This window comes from Terrapene carolina, unplaced genomic scaffold, assembly GCF_002925995.2.
Source record: "Terrapene carolina triunguis isolate 2854851 unplaced genomic scaffold, T_m_triunguis-2.0 Scaffold638, whole genome shotgun sequence".
Classification (NCBI taxonomy): Eukaryota; Metazoa; Chordata; order Testudines; family Emydidae; genus Terrapene; species Terrapene triunguis.
Window position 1 is genome coordinate 688,008 of NW_020664989.1, and position 5,748 is coordinate 693,755.

The 5,748-nt window shown below is 49.9% G+C and overlaps 2 non-coding genes across 2 annotated transcripts; one reads left to right on the forward strand and one right to left on the reverse strand.

The window, feature by feature from the left end:
- Positions 1-2,406: 2,406 nt before the first annotated feature.
- On the reverse strand, positions 2,407-2,480 carry TRNAM-CAU. Its single transcript has one exon. It is a non-coding gene; the product is annotated as a tRNA-Met (tRNA).
- Positions 2,481-5,124: 2,644 nt separating this feature from the next.
- TRNAT-UGU lies at positions 5,125-5,198 on the forward strand. Its single transcript has one exon. It is a non-coding gene; the product is annotated as a tRNA-Thr (tRNA).
- Positions 5,199-5,748: the final 550 nt, after the last annotated feature.

Sequence of the window (5,748 nt, forward strand, 5' to 3'; positions counted from 1 at the left end):
ATAGTTTCCTGCTCTCTTTTTCTTAACTAGTTTCTTCTCTGTACCAACATGATCTCTTTCTTTATGAGCCTGGCTAGCTCAGTTGGTAGACTATCAGACTTTTAATCTAAATGTCCAGGGCTCAAGTCTGTGGTCAGGTGATAAACTCTCCACTAAGCTCTTAGAAATCTGTCTCTTTGGAGTCCTCTTTGATGTTACTTTTTCTCTTCAGGATTTTCCCTTTCCTCAGAAGGGTCTTTTTGTGTGTGGGATTGAAGGGGCAACTTCCTGACATCCCCTCTGTCCTCGCAAGCTGGAGGACTAAACACCTCTAGGCATATAGCATGTTCCTCCCCTGCACAACCACACACACACAAAATATCCCTAAGGAATTAGAATCATCTGCTGCCTTCCCCTGTCCTGCTGGATCCCCAAATGACAATGCTCTTTAGCCCAAACCCATGTTCCCTCTATTCCCAGTGCCCCTCAGTCCCAACCCACAGGCCTTCCTATGCTCATTGCTCCCCACTCCCAACCAGAGCCTACTCCTCTTCACCCTTCTCCTTTGTCCCAACCCACAGCCCCCTCCTATTCCCAGAACCCCTCAATCCCAACCCACAGCCCCCTCCTCCTCACGCTGCCCTTCAATCCCAACCCACAGTCCATCCTCCTCATGCTGCTCCTCAATCCCAACCCACAGCCCCCTCCTTCCATCCAGCAGAAGGTGCTTCAGACCTCCTCAGGAAGTTTTTTTGCAAGGTTTCGTGTATGAGTCTGCATGTGGATTTTACAGTATGTTGGAAATTTCTATATTAAATATGTAAGCAGGGTTTGAATGAGCTCTCCCCTGACATCTAGGGATGAGCTGTGGAAAAGAACTTCTGGAGCTGATCTCCTTTGCATGGGCACACCCACCCTGTCTTGGTGCTCAGCATGATGGGATTGCTTGCCAAAATGATCACGTTTGGCTGGTGTTGGATTCTCAGTCTTCTTGTTATTGAGGCAGGAGTAATAAAGGGTTGTTATCCTTGTTGTGTGAATTGAGGGCAGCAGAACTGTGCTTAGCAGACCCCGATTGAGGGACTCACCCTCAACCTAACAGCACTTGCTAGGCAGGGGACATGGGTTCCAAAGCCAAGTGGGTTGAGGAATGTGTTGGGCTGAAATTACTAATACTACAATTGAGCTGTTATTTTTTTTTCCTTTAGTACAGGGTGAGTGAGTCCCTAGACAATATAGTAAGTACAGTGCCTTCTTATTTTTCCCCTTTTCTACCTAGGATGAGAGGTGAACTCTACAGATGTATCTCTGGACTTGCACTGACTAATGACAACAACTGTGAGTGGGGTGCAGAGAGGGGATGGCTCATGTTAAAGGACTTGTGGTTGCTGGACTTAAGAGCCTGAGGGGAAAGGAAACTGCCCACCTTATTTGGAGGTGGGTCTTTTGCTCAGGGTTTATGTTTATGTGTTGGGGCTCCTGACATGATTTCTACTAACCCTGGGCTTACATTGCAATGTAGACATACCCTGAGAGTGCATCTATACTGTGAAAAAAGCCCTGTGGCCTGGCTTGCCTGGATCATCTGACAGGCTCCTGGGGCTCAGGTTGTGGGGCTGAAAACTGCTGTGCAGACATTTGGGCTCAGACTGGAGCCCTTCTGGGGTCTCAGAGGCCGGGCTTAAGCTCAAGCATCTACACCATAATTTTATTACCCTGCAGCACAAGCCCCAGAAGCCTGAATCAGCTGACCCAGGATTTGAGAATAGTGAGTTGGGTGTGTTAATGGCAGTGAAGACATAATGTTAGGATATGTCCACACTGCAATGAAACACCCAGGGCTGTCCCGTGCCAGCTCAGGCTCCTGCGGCTTGGGCCATGGGGTGGTAATTTCCAGTGTAGACATCTCAGCTCAGGCTCGGTACCGGGCTCTGAGACCCCATAAGGTTGGGAAGGAGTTTAGCAAGCAAAAAAGGTAAAATGGCAGTGGAGTATTACCATGGAGTCAATGGCAGTTCTCCATTGATTTGTCTGCTTTGGGGCAGGGACAATAACACGTCCTGCTGCATTTGTTATTTCAAAGGTCGGTTTAGGATTTTCATTCTCAGACACGGTGCACAAAGCAGGACTCAACCCAGGGTGTAAACTAAATGAGCTGCCCACAGATTCTGGCAGCCACAATGAGTCATTTGGTGTGAGAGCCCAGAACTGCCCCTGTCCCAGAGCGAGGGGGTCATCCATGAGGGGCTTGGAACACTGACCTATCCGCTCTTAACACCCAAACTTTCAGTAACTCTATTATCAGTGCCTGTGAGTGTAATTTAAGCCATAGGAACAGCCATACTGGGCGAGATCAAAGGTCCATCTAGCTCTGTATCTTGTTTTCTGACAGTAGCCAATATCAGGTGCCCCAAAAGCCAGTCAACAAGGCACCACTGGGAGTTGAACCCAGGATCTCCTGTTTATGAAACAAGTGCTTTAGCCAGCTAAGCCATGGTGTCTGCCCACACCTGACTCCCTGGCAGACCCCACCCAGGCCTGACAAGCTTTGCTTGTGTTTGGATTCTGCAAAGCAGAGGAGCAGGTGAGGTTTTCCTTGCAAGCTGTGTGTGTGTGAATCTTTGGCCAGGTCTGCACTACAAAGTTATTTCAGCAGAAATATATTGCTCAGACATGTGAAAGACACACTACTCTCCCTCGGTCGGCAGCTATTGGCTGGTGTACACACTGCAATGCCACGTCTGGTGACAAAACTGCCCTGTTTTGGTGACAAAATAAAACCACCTCAACGAGAGGCCTAGAGCTTTTTGCGGCAAACTTAAAGCAACAAAGTGTCAGTGTAGACACTGCTGTTCATTATATCACCAGAACTGGCCTCCACCAGTATCCCACAATGCCCGCTGTGAACCCGGCTGCCCTGCATTCCTGCTACAGAGGCTGGGCCCCTCCCCTTTCATCACTCTGGGAAGATCTGACAGCTGAGCCTGCTGCTCTGCTCCTTACAGTGGGGGGGCCACCGGCGTCCAAACTGTGGTGTCCCCCATGACATCCCTTCCCTAAGGCGCCTCACTCACTCCACCCCTTCTCCCTGAGGCCCCCAACCGCACACTGCCCCTTCTCCCTGATGACTTGTCCTACCTCTCCCCCCGAGGCCACACCCACAGATAGGGTGACCAGATGTCCTGATTTTATAGGGACAGTCCCGATTTTTGGGTCTTTTTCTTATATAGGCTCCTATTACCCCCCACCCCCATCCCGATTTTTCACACTTGCTGTCTGGTCACCCTACCCACAGAACGCTTCTTCCCCCCAAGACTCCACCTTGTACACCCTTCTGTCATTCATCATTACGGCTTGTAAAAGTGGTGGGGCCATGGCCCTCTAAACCTCCATGTTCTGGCGCCCCTGACACAGAGCCAGGCAGGTAGCAGTGTGTGTGTGTGTATGTGACAGAGACTGCTGTGCTGTGCTAAGCCAGTGAGGGAAGCAGGGGCTGATGTCGGGGCTGTCCCCCTCCCTCTGCCTCAGGACTGGTTGCTTCCAGAAGCTATCTGAACTTAGAGACAGTGTGCCAACACACTCAATCTTCCCCAACACACACACTCCCTCTCCCCATACAGTCTCTGCCCCACCACACACACTTCAGTTGAAAAGCGGATGGCAATGTAGTAGGATGCCCATGGAACAATGGGATAGAGAAACGTGCATCATGTGATGCTGTACCAGCTGATGAGACATTGCAAACCCTTCTCAAAGCATCCTGCAGGCAGTTGCACAGTGGGATAGCTCCCCACAGTGCACTGCTTTCTGTGGCAGTCCAAGAGCTGCTAGCGTGGATGTGCTCTGGTAACAAAAGCAGCATAGTGTGGACACGCAACAGCGGTTTAATTAAAACGCTTTAACTAAAGCCCATAACTCTGTAGTATAGACATAGCCTGAGAGCGAGACAAGACCTAAGTCCTGTGCACACCAAGGATGCTCAGGCACTGAAATTAAAGAACCACAAGTTCCTCTATAGTTAGCAGGATTCAAACCTGTGCAGGGAACCTCCAACGGATTTTTAATCTATCGCCCTAACCACTCAGCCACAACTAGTTGCTTTATGTAGTTTTCTCACTACACTCTAGTTCTGATCTCACTGAGTGATCATTTCCAATTATTTAACCAGACCAGCTTCCACAGCACACGCACTGCTGTGTTGTTGTGTAAGTGTGTCCATGGCTGAACAGCAAGAATTCCTGCTATTTCCCTTCTGGTTGGAGCATAATGAGAGTGTGTTTGTGGTTAATGACATTGCTGTAGATTGTTGTCCATTTCCTGCCTTGATTAATCCTGCCTTCATTCAGACAGTCCCTTTCCCGTCATATCCCCAGCACATCAGTGATTGCGATAGCAGGGAGCAGGTTTTCTCTGGGGCACTGAGCTTTGCCAGGGGGTTGTTGGCTCCTTTCTTTCCTCACCCTGGAGTGAACTCAGCTTTTTATTCCATCCTTGATGTTTCATGGAATAACAACAGCAGGATGAGGAAAGAGGTGGGTACGGCAGGTCTCGGGGGGGGGGGCAAAGAGGTGCAAGTGGTGGGCTGGGCAGGTCACAGGAGGGGCAGAGAGGTGTGAGTGGTGGGCAGGGCAGGTCTCAGGGGAGGGGCAGAGAGGTGAGGGTGGTGGGCAGACCTTGGGGCAGAGGGTGTAGAGGCATGAGCAGCAGGCAAGGAGGCCTCAGGGGAGGAGAGGAGCGAGCAAAGGCGGACTAGCTTCTAGGGAGCTTCCAGCGCTCATGCCCAGCCTCACCAAATGCAAGAGTCATGGGCCACCTATTCTCTGGGTCTTCACTAACCAAGCCCCTCCCCAAGCTATGTTGATGGGAGAAGCCCTCCTGTTGACACAGCGCTATCTACACCGGGGTTAGTTTAATATAACTGCATTGCTCGGGGGGGTAAATTTTTTACACCCCTGAGTAATGTAGTTACACCGACCTAATTTTGTAGCGTAGACCTGTCCAAAAAATCACACACACACCTTGTGAGGGAAAACTTCACCTGCTGCTCTGCTTTACAGAATCCAAACACAAGCAACACTTGTCAGGGCTCAGTGGGGGTTGGCGGAGAGTCAGGTGTGGGCAGACATGATGCTTTTGGCAATAGCAGGCACCATGGCTTAGCCGGTTAAAGTACATGTTTTGTAAACAAGAGATCCTGGGTTCAACTCCCAGTAGAGCCTTATTGAGTGGCTTTTGGGGCACCTGGTATTGGCTACTGTCAGAAGACAAGATTCAGAGCTAGATGGACTATTGGTCTAGCCCAGTGTGATTTTTCTTATGGTTTAAATGACACTCACAGGCACTGATAATAGAGTTACTGAAAGTTTGGGTGTTAAGAGCTGATAGAGCAGCGTCCCAGTCCCCTCACAGATGACTCCCTCCCTCTAGGCCAGGGGCAGGTCTGAGCTCTCACACCAAATGCTCATTGTGGCTGCCAGAATCTGTGGGCAGCTCATTTAGTTTATGCTGAGGGTTGAGTCCTGCTTTGTGCACCATGTCTGAGAATGAAAATCCTAAACCACCCTTTGAAATAACGAATGCAGAGGATGTGTTTTTGTCACTGCCCCAAAGCAGACAGACCAATGGAGAAATGCCATTGAGTCCAGGGTAATATTTCACTGCAGTTTTATCATTTCCACTTCCTAAACTCCCTCCCAACCTTCTGGGCTCCTAGACCAGGGTACTGAGCCTGAGCCAAGACACGTACACTGCAACTTTACTACAGACCAA